Here is a 10501-nt window from a genome sequence, read left to right as displayed (position 1 = left end):
TTCCCTAACTGTGGTTTAACGACGTGGAGTTTATCAAGTGTTTCAGTGTTCTATAAGCGCTGCCAATAGCCCCTAAGGCTCTTCCGCAGGAAAGGCTTCAGATTTATCACAGGAATAGCTATAGGTGATGATATAGCTATAGGGAATGATTCCCCTGTCTTGCTAAGGAAGCTGCAGTTTCATCTGCAAGCATGTTACCCTCATTACCTCGGTGGCCAGGTACTCAGCATATTGTAACACGCTCATTAGGCGTATATGGTGTGCAGTGCAGTACTGGGGCACGCCACCGCAACAGTCACCGTCATGAGACTGCCACTGTTTACCCAGATTATCGCTTTGATTGTCATCGCGGCGGCTTGTTTCTCGCCATCACCGACATCCCGGCATCGGACCTTGGTTGGCCTGAGCACGGGCTCCTTGCCTACCAGGAAAGTTCGGTACTTCGGCCTCTGCTTCATCGTAGAACTCTGAAATGAAACGCCTACCGCCGAGCTTAGCCATCGACAGTGACTTCGACTGGCAACAGCATCCCACCAGGCATGCGAGTGATACGCCACGACTACAAAAGCCGCTGTCAGTCTCGAATCACTTGGGACCGCCACCGCAACGGTCACGGTCATGAGACTGCCACTGTTTACGCCGGTTATTTACGTGTCGATCGCTATTAGCGTTCACTTCAATGACCGATGCTTATGTGCGGTGCCGTTCCACCCTCTCGGCCTGTTGCATTACCTATACATGATTATGTCATTCATTGCACTCATTATGCATCAGTGTTCACTTTTCCAGTCTCTTCTGCTCTCCGGAGATGTCGAACTGAGCCCCGGTCTTGGCCATAATAGCCCTTCTTCGTCCTTTGAAACTATAGCTAATGCCATTTCTCGCCTTAAACTTGGCCAAAACGCAATAATAGCTGAGCTAACCCTCCTTCGCGCCGGAAAATGCAAACTTAAAAAGTATAGTCACTAGTCTCTTCTCTCGAATTGACGTTCTTGAAAAAGTGGTTCAGTCCGGTGAACCGATACCAGGCCATAACTCTAAACTGTGCTATTGCCAAACTTACGTCTGCAGTAAAGGAATTAGCCACAAAGTGTGATCACTCTGAAAACTGCCAGCGCCATTGCTACCTAGTATTCCTTGGAATTCCAGATAAAGAGAGACAAGGGTTGGATCAGTCACACGTCATATCTTTCCGTTCCGAAAAACTTAACGTCACACTTGATAATTTGGCTGTTGAGCGGGCTCACCGGCTAGGCCACTTTCAAAGCGCAAGAAACCGTCCGATAACAGTAAAATTTTGTTGTTTTAAAGATACATCAAAAATACTTACCGCTGGACCCAACCTTAAGGGCTCCCTTTTCCAAATACGAGAAGATTATTCTTCTAGCGTTCGACTAGCCCGAAAGAAACTTTATTTGTTTGCTCGGGAAAATAACTGTTTCTTTAAAATCAAATTCGATGAGCTCCTCATGGAAAATAGGCAATTCAAGTACGATGCTGATCATTCATTCATTCATTCATTCATTTATTTATTTATTTATTTATTTATTTATTTATTTATTTATTTATTTATTTATTTAGTTAGTTAGTTATTTATTTCAGTAATACTGCTAGCCTTCGTTTGAAGGCCCTTGGCAGGAGTGGGTGTTACATGAAGCACAGAAAGATACAAGGCAATAATACAAGGCAATAATAACAAAAATGATTGCGTGACTCCACTAAACACCATACTTAAAGTCACGCTCAAGGAATCACCACCATGCTGCGCAATTTATACAGGGCCAAGCCTTGTACACGAGTGATACGCCCCATGTTCACATTGAAGGTGATAACATCGCTATCATACACCCGCTGGCATACTTCGCTATCATGCAACACTAAAACGAAAGGGCGCGAAGTGCGAATTCGCCAGTGACAGCAAGCGTAGCGCCACATCAAGAAACATGAATACGGGCGTGCGCACACAGGGGCGAAAAGAAAAATAGTGAGACTACCTGAGTAAGAAAATGAATGATACATAGTGCAAGATCAAAGCTAAAAGAAGGAAAGGCAAAGGCAAGTGAAAACCAACAAAGTTTGACAAAAAGAAATGATTTCAAGCATATTCAAAAGTGTCGAGAGTTGGACACTCCATGGCATCGCGGCACAGACTATTCCGTTCTCGAACGGTTCGCGGGAAGAAGAAATTGCTAAATCTGTCAGTCTTACAAGTCTTTTAGCTTCTTAGAATGAAGCGATCGCGTTGGGCGTCGAGAAACGTGTTCGATGTCGTGATCTCTGTTTAGCTTAAGCTCACCATGGTAGATCAGGTGCATGTATTTCAGTCCTTCTCGACGTCTTCTCACCTGCAGTGTTTCTAGGTTAGCTCTATCTAAAAGAATACTCAGATGATTTCCTACTATAAGAATTAAAAATGAATGTGACTGATTTTCTTTGAACATTTTCAAGTTTTGTTATGATTGCTTGGGTGTACGGATCCCAAACAACCGCGGCGTAATCCATGAGAGGCCTAATGAGCGTTTTATATGCTATTAATTTGACTTCATGTGTGGACTGCCGCAAGGACCTTCTTAAAAAAACCTAGTTTGTGCATAGCTTTATTTTGCATATAAGTAAGATGGTCATTCCATTTAAGATCTGTTATTGAAATAAAGCCATAGCAATCCTCACGCGCTTCGCCGCACTCACCTCCTAATCTAATTGAACCATGGGCACCCATTTCTTATCACGCAGTATCTATCTTGCTTGCGAATGCGCGTAGCTATCTGCCAAAAAAGCTCTTGTGGCAGCACTGCTACTAGATCACAACATAGATGTAGTTAATTTTACTGAGTCTTGGCTCAACCAAGATATTCAAGATAACGAAAATCTGCATACTCGTGGGTCTTTTACAATTTATCAACGGGACAGGGTTGGGAAAAGAGGCGGGGCATTCTGGTTTTAGTGAAAGCTCACTTGCACTCATACAATATCGCAATTAATAGCAGTTATAAAATACTTTGTATTAATGTGTGGGTACTGTCAGGGAATGATATATTCATCACTGCTTACCGACCACCTGACTGCGACCATGCTTTTCTTCATGAACTGCACTCTGTGTTAAATTATTTAAATAGTCGGTTTCCTCTCGCTCATTTCTTTCTCTGCAGAGACGTCAATCTTCCTGATATAGATTGGGTTAAACTGAGAGCATCTTCAGCACTATCTAAATATTTCACTGAAGTCTCTTCTCTTCAATCTGACCCAGAAGCAAGCTATCTCGACTCTCCTTATCTCATAAATTCTATTACTGCTTCCCTAATTTGCATGGCTCCTTACTACTGCCTCCCGCCCGCTATTCATGTCGCCTATTCAACTCTATGAACATTCAACTACTTTTTGGTAGAACCACGGCATTTAACAAATCATTTCTTCCTGCAGCCATTGAGGAATGGAACAACTTACCCGAATCGATCGTTGCAGAGCGTGACCCGCTGAAATTCAAACAACTAATAGCAAACCTGTTTTGCTCAGAACCACGTTAATACTCTTCCCATGCACCTGTACCTTTTCATATACGTATATGTGACATCTATGTATGTTTATAATTATTGCTACTTGTTAAGCGCTTAGGTAATAAGTATGTTACTTTTCAAGCGTCCTGTGCACATACGTTTTCTGTGACATCGCTCCTATGCAAATTGTCATTTCGCTTCGCGCTAATCGTGCTTTCTGCTATTCTGACTGATGTCCCCCCTCCCTTGTGTAATGCCCCTCTGGGGCCTTTAAGGGTTTAATAAATGATGATGAGTACTTAATATAGCTGAATTACCGCATGATTTTTGCGTTTACGGAGTGACATTAATGATTTTACGATGCTTAAAGAGTCAGCAAATATAACTCTTATTTGAAGATTTATTTTCCTGATATGTTTCACTGCAGTCAATTGTGCATAGGCCTCAGTAGTAAATGTACAGTGCTCAGCGATTGAAACGCGATACTCAGACAACATGGCGGCCAGCGCTTTAAGCGCCACCAGTGATCGCTGAGGAGGCTGAATGCAGTTACGATGCATCAAAATGATCATCGCTTTCATGTGACACAAAAATGCATCATCTCAGTGCCACCAGCGCCCGCCGGTGGCTCAAGAAAGTACCGGCCGCCATAGTCGGGATATCGCGTTTCAATCGCAGGACATATAATTCAGAAAAGGACGGACCGACTGCACACGCCAGCATATGACTTTGATGCATCGTTGTAAAATCCAGGGCAAGAGTACTATCACTTAAGTTTAACAAAACTTATTCGGGCGAGTATTTCGGGAGAATGCTTCGTGAACTCCATAAACGATGTGTCACATTCTACAATTTGCCATTGCCGTGGTGGTAACAGCTTTGCCGCAGGCATTAGCCGATCATCAAGGAATGTCACACCCGTTTCTTCACCGAGTTTCCTCACCAGCAGTGAGAAGGGCCCGTTTGATCCAGGTCGGTTATGAAAAAGTTTGGAACTCGTAATATCATTTATGATGGAATAACAAAGATGTTGGCAGCTTGAATTTACTTTCAGAAAATATGTAAAACTGTAAACCTTTGAAGATCGAGGGACCACTCATTTGACTCTACGAAAGACTTTGCACAATGCTTGTTCTGAAGGCTCCAGTCGCGAGGCGGAAGCCTAAATGGTGGACAGAATCCAGCATCTTTGGAACACTGGGTGCCGCGGACTGGAACCATAGTCTATGCGTGAATGAATGAGGCTTTTGTACAAGTTTAATAAACACTTCCTGTCACTATCCCATCTGGTGTGCGACAAAATTTTTAGTATGTTTATGGCTCTCAAACATTTACCCTTGAGATACTTTATGTGGGGAATGAAGGTTAGTGTAGAATCTAGAACGGTGCCTAAAATTTTTTGTATTCAGTGTTCACTGGTACGTGCTGTCCGTGTAGTTCTACTTCGGTATCTGCTCTTTCGTGTGAATATAACACACGAGCCTTTATTCGGATTTAATTTTTAAGACCATCTTCAGTGGACCATTTAGACCCTTTGTTGAGGGCTACTTGAACCTGTCGCTCGCACACTGTAAGGTTACAGCATTTATAACCTATCTGTACGTCGTCGACGTACACGGAATATGGCTGAAGGCAATGATGCTCAGAGTGAATTCAACTTAATTATAAATAGTTACAGATGAGCACGCCTCCTTGAGGTACCCCAGTTTACTGTACGAATGGAAGGGACAGTGCATTACCTATTTTAGCCCGGTAAGTACGACTGTGCAAGTAGATTTCTATAAGTTTAGCCCGTTATCGCGGATGCCCATTAGTGACAGGTCACGTAGGATTCAGTAACTCCACGACGTGTCGAACGCCTTTTCCATACCGAGAAATGCAGATAAGAATTGCTTATGCACGTACGCATTACGTATTTTTGTTTCGATACGCACAAGTTGGTCGGCTGCAGTGTAGACCGGCCGTCACTGAAACTGCATTGATGAAGATCAAGCAGTCTGTTAAATTTCAGAAAATGTATAAAACGAGTAATCATTTTTCCAACAACTTACCAAGGAAATTCGTGAATGCAATCGGGCGATAACTAATCATAGAGGAGGCGTCTTTCCAGTTTTAAAATAGGAACAATTGCTTCTTTCCACCTAGATGGAAGGTACTCCGCAGCCCATAAAACATTGTAAAGTGCAAGTAGCCTAATTTGAGTATCCTTGTGAAGGTGCTTAATCATGTCGTACATGATTTTGTCAAGTTCAGGTGCTCAGCTAAGACAAGCAGTCAACGAAGCTCTCAGTTCGGCAATGGTAAAAGGGAGGTTCTAAAGTTCTTTCTGTCTACATTTGCGGTCGATTATCTTCTGTTCCACTTTTTCCTCTGTGTTTTATGAATGCCTCAAAATAATGAACTGAACTGGATACGCGCTCTAAGTGTTCGCCAAGAGCGTCAGCCTGCTCTTCCCATGTATTCCCTTGGTCATCCAGCCAAGGGTAATGGCCGGGCTTTCTACCCATTAAGCCCTTTATACTTTCGCCTCCTGCGCGCAAGAGTTTACCCTTGAAACAAAGCTTTCCCAGTTTGCCCTCATTGCCTGTCTCCGTGTCTGCCTTCCCTGTGACTTGACGTGTTTAAGCTCAACGAGATCTTTCGTAGTTTAAAATCGGCGCAATATGTTCCATGCTTCATTTTGTTTCTTTCGCGCCTGCTTGCAATCATTATTCCAACAGGGAGCCCGTCTTTTAGAAGAGAAGTACTCTTTGTTTGAGGAAAGCATTTCTCTGTTGCGTCTACAATAGAAGTGAAATACGCTACTGCGTCGTCTACGCTAAAATCGCTGATAAAATGTCGTGTTCAGTATGTTAACTTTTTAAAACCCTTCCAATCAGCCGATAGTAGTTTCCATCTAGAGACATGCGGAGGACAGTTCTTGCCTTAACAAGTGTAGCAGGACAGGGAAGTGGTCGCTTCCAAAAGGATTTTTTATAACACTCCACTCGGAGTGGACAAGATGAGCCGCTAAGCCAATCGCTAAATCTATCGAAGATGGGTGTTGAGGTAAGTTGGCTCTTCCTTATTGAACAGGCAAGCACTGGAAGTCACTCGAAAGTTTTCGCTTAGTCGACTCCTCGAGTCACACCGGAAGCCTCCCCACAGACTGTTGTGGGCGTTGAAGTCGCCAGCGACGACATAAGGTTCAGGGAGCAGCTGATTAATGAGGCTAATAATAATAATTTTAATTATGGGGTTTTACGCGCCAAAACCACGATTTGATTATGAGGCATGCCGCAGCGGGGGACTCCGGAAATTTGCACTACCTGGAGCTCTTCAACGTGCACCTAAATCTAAGTACACGGGTGTTTTTGCATTTCGTCCTCATCGAAATGCGGCCGCCGTGGCCGCGATATGGTATAGCCGCGATACGATCCCGCGACCTCGTGCTTAGCAGCCCGACGTCATAGTCACTAAGCAACCACGGCGGGTGATTAATGAGGCTATATAATTATGTCTTGTTGAGGTGATAATTCGGTGGAATGTAAATAGAGCAGACAGTCACCAATTTATTAAATAGAATTGCTTGTACCGGTACTGCTCCGAGAGGCGTCAGAAGTGCTAAATGCTGACAAACTACGGACTTGTCGACGACTATTGCTACGCCACCTGACGGTGCGTTAGCATCATCACGATCTTTGCGGCAATTGACATACTGCGGGATGAAGTTCGCGTGATCTTTTAATGTGTTTCTTCAACACATAGCACCTTTGGATTAAATGCATGTAGTATAGCTCTCTGATGTAGTCGAGGTTGCGGATAAGTCCTCTGACGTTCCATTGTAAAACTTATGATACGTTTGAACTGTGTGTTTTCCTGAACCACGTTCTGAGCTAACTTTAGTTCACGCCACACTTTACCCGAGGAATTATTCTATAATAGTCGGGCAAAATATTGCCTGCTCCTACCTCGAGGATCAGATTCGGCTGATCACGATCGAGTTCCCAAGAGGCGGCCCCAACCCAAGGCACTAAAATAGGGATGCCTTTCTTGTAGGCTTGATTCATAAAATAAACATGTTATTTTTCTTTTTCTCTCTCTCTCTCTCTTTCTCCTTCAATTTACTTGAAAGCAGCTCGATGCTGAGTCAGCAAATGCTGCTGCTTGGAAGCACACTGACCTCTGGAAAAAATCTGAAACCTTCTTGCATTTTCCTCGTGTGAAGAAGCGGCAGTTGTGACTGCAATTCGACTTTGAGTGGGAGCAAACAAAGCGACCTGCTGGCCGACAACAGAATAGGTGAATTAAAGTTTATAGTTTTACTTGCCACCTGGATAACGGCGCTGGCAATAATCCAGGTGGTATCAGTATAAAAGAAGTTGAACTGCGCAATATTGAAACAGGGATTCGCTGGCAAGATTCGTGCAATCTGAAAATGTGTACTCAAGTTTCTCTGAATTCAGGCACGAATGCGTGTGTTGCCAAATTTTCGAGGGGGGGGCTGTGCAGTTTACATTGAGTGCAATTAAAAAAATAAGGAAATGTAATTTTACTAGGGAACACGCAAAATCTATTTTATGGGTCGCACACGACTGTCATGAAGTTAAATACAGCGTAAACCCCTTTGTCTAACAAATTCAAGCACTATACATCAGAATAGGAAGGCAGTAGAACACTATATATACCTTTTCAAACTGGCAAATTATCCCAACCACCACTGCGATGTGGGCAAAAATAATAAAATATGGACGTAACAGTACCATAAACATTTGTTATGCATATCAAACGTAGCTTTCTTTTTTTTTTCATCACAGCTCGAAAATGCGCGTAAGCAAAGTACAACGTAATGATAGTAAAACTAATAAAGAGGAATTGCAGTGGTCATAACGTAAGTGCAAATAAAAAGTAAGCTATAACTGCAGTTACTCTTATGCCCATAGTTTCAAGGAAAAAAATTGTCGCAGGAGTACGGTATGAAAATCGACGAGTTATCATCCTTACGGCGGCAAGGCAATCAGTGACCAACCTTTGGTGAGCAACTGCCTTGCCATCTTCACTGTGGACGAACATTCTTTTCATATATTTACAGAACTTATCATTGTAATAATATGCAACCTTCACAATGTGCCAGGAAACAATCGCAACTTTCGCGTGATACAAAGCTGCTTGACTAAAACAAACAACAACAAAAAAAACATGAAGACTACTGAAGATACTTGTTAATGAGTTTTGAATTGGAGGCTTTACTGCAGTCTTTGACAGCACGAAACACGGGGGGAGAGCACACTTATTCCTGAGTATTTATGCGCTGCCCCGTAGTGCAGCTCAGCTAGGGATAAACAAAGCAAAGAGCGTTCTCCTTCATGGTACTGTACGTGGTACCTAGAGAAAGGCAGATTCTGCATATCCCCATATGTCTGTCCCGCAACTCACACATGCACGCAATGCTGGGGCAAATATGAAAAAGGTTTTCGGGGCAATGACTGTTGCCACCCTGAACAGTGGCACTGCTATCAAGGCACCCTACTCCAGTGGCTTCTGACCCCTCTGTTATACCCGTCCATGACATCATAGATGCACTCAACAGCCCATATATGCCAGCCACTGGGCGATTGTTTGTGGTCATGAGTAATGTGTACACTCTAATCCTAGAAGATTGTAGGGTAGAGTGTGTACACACTAGTTCAAATTCTGAAAGACCAGCACTTAGACAAAACACATAGAGAAGAATGACACGCACACAGCTCAATGTGTCTGCCTTTCTTCTCTGTGTATTTCGTCTAAGTGGCAGGTGCGTCATCTTGCCATAAAGAGAAATTATTAGTGCCCTAAATTTCATTTATGCCTTAAAAGATATATCACACACAACAGCAATGCTGGGGTGTGTGTAGTGCACTTATTTTGTTTCTTTTCTGTTTATTTATATTCTAATGAACCTTTAATATAGTTCCCTGCGCTACTAGGCAAAACAGTTAGTTCCAGCCTTTCTCATCCCTACTTACATCTTTAGGCACTTCACAAACTGCAGATAAAACTAAAAGAAGCCCTATCGACCACACTGCTTGTGGATAAAATTACGTTCCTTAAGAGACATAGGGAACAAAAATAGAAAGAAATAACAAAAAGCTATCTCCAAATACAGGACTGGTCTTACTTTAAGCAAGGCCATAAATGATGACTTCTAAGGACAGAGACTAAAAAAGACACAACGCAAGCGCAGTATTTCTTGACGAAAACCCGCATCTAGCAGGCGCAATGATTGGCGCAATGGCAGAACATCATGTGGTCACACATTTCCCAGTTGATGCTTATCATTGTGCCACCACAGCCAGACTGGGCTCTCCCCAAAGAGCACGTGCGGAGAGACCAGTCGGATCGTGGTACCACAAACTCCAAATATAGACAGTTCCACAAAACTGTCTATATGTGCTATCATCTTTGCGACTGCACTCTGACAGGTACCTGTTGAACAGCGCTGAAAATAGATGTGAGAAAGCCTATATAACCAAGTATGTACTATCAAAGTTTGTGTGTGTACACTACGCCCACGGCTAACGCATAGATACAAAGTCACTCATTTAACAATGTAGTGTACACTGAAAATAAAGACACCAAACTCACAAATAGCTTTCTGTGGCAATGAAGAAAAAGCTAAGGAGGCAAACTGTCGCATATAAAAGCAACGTTGATTCAGTACGCATTCCAGAAGACCAAAAGTGCTGTGAAACTCGGCTGGACTACTTGGCACAGTAACATATGTGCAGAAGCTCCACCCCAGTAGCTTTCCCTTCAATGTCACAGAAAGTTGTCTACGAGCATAGAACTGGGTCTACTAAGAAAGGCGATACATGCTGACTTTTTTGACAGCAATGAGCTTAGCAACAAAAATTACTTTGTGATGGCAGCTTAGCAACAAAATACAGCCACCCTCCTCTTCATAACTTGTAACGTCTCTCACCCAATTATGTTTACCTCCTCAATTAGAACATAGCATGGTTGTTCTCTTGCGAAAGCTGCTAAGGCAA

This window comes from Dermacentor andersoni, chromosome 5, assembly GCF_023375885.2.
Source record: "Dermacentor andersoni chromosome 5, qqDerAnde1_hic_scaffold, whole genome shotgun sequence".
In the NCBI taxonomy this organism is placed as follows: domain Eukaryota; kingdom Metazoa; phylum Arthropoda; class Arachnida; order Ixodida; family Ixodidae; genus Dermacentor; species Dermacentor andersoni.
The sequence above is the reverse complement of the archived record's forward strand: the minus strand, read 5'-3'. Positions refer to the sequence as shown.